Source organism: Arachis duranensis, chromosome 7 (genome assembly GCF_000817695.3).
Source record: "Arachis duranensis cultivar V14167 chromosome 7, aradu.V14167.gnm2.J7QH, whole genome shotgun sequence".
In the NCBI taxonomy this organism is placed as follows: domain Eukaryota; kingdom Viridiplantae; phylum Streptophyta; class Magnoliopsida; order Fabales; family Fabaceae; genus Arachis; species Arachis duranensis.
The window spans coordinates 74518996-74519440 of record NC_029778.3 but is presented as its reverse complement, the minus strand read 5'-3'; positions in this window follow the sequence as shown (position 1 = coordinate 74519440).

Below are 445 nucleotides of genomic sequence, written 5' to 3'. Positions count from 1 at the left end.
TGACCAAGGAAAAAAGAGTACAGTCTCCCCCTCTTGTCGACATCATTTAATGTCTCGAAATCGGCGCATCCCAATCTCATGTACCAATCTTTTAAAGGAGGATTTTTGGAGTGACTTTGTGAATAAATCTGCTAGATTATCACTTGAACGAATCTGTTGGTCATCAATTGTCCATTGATTTTGAAGATCATGAGTGAAGAAGAATTTGGAAGAAATATGCTTTGTTCTATCACCTTTGATGTATCCACCCTTAAGTTGAGCAATGCATGCTGTATTATCTTCAAACAGGACAGTTGGAGCTATCTTATGATCAATCAATCCACATGATGACAGAATATATTGAATCAGACTCCTCAGCCAAAAACACTCGCGACTAGCTTCATGAATTGCTAGTATTTCGGCATGATTAGAGGATGTTGCAGCAATCGTCTGTTTCGTGGACCTT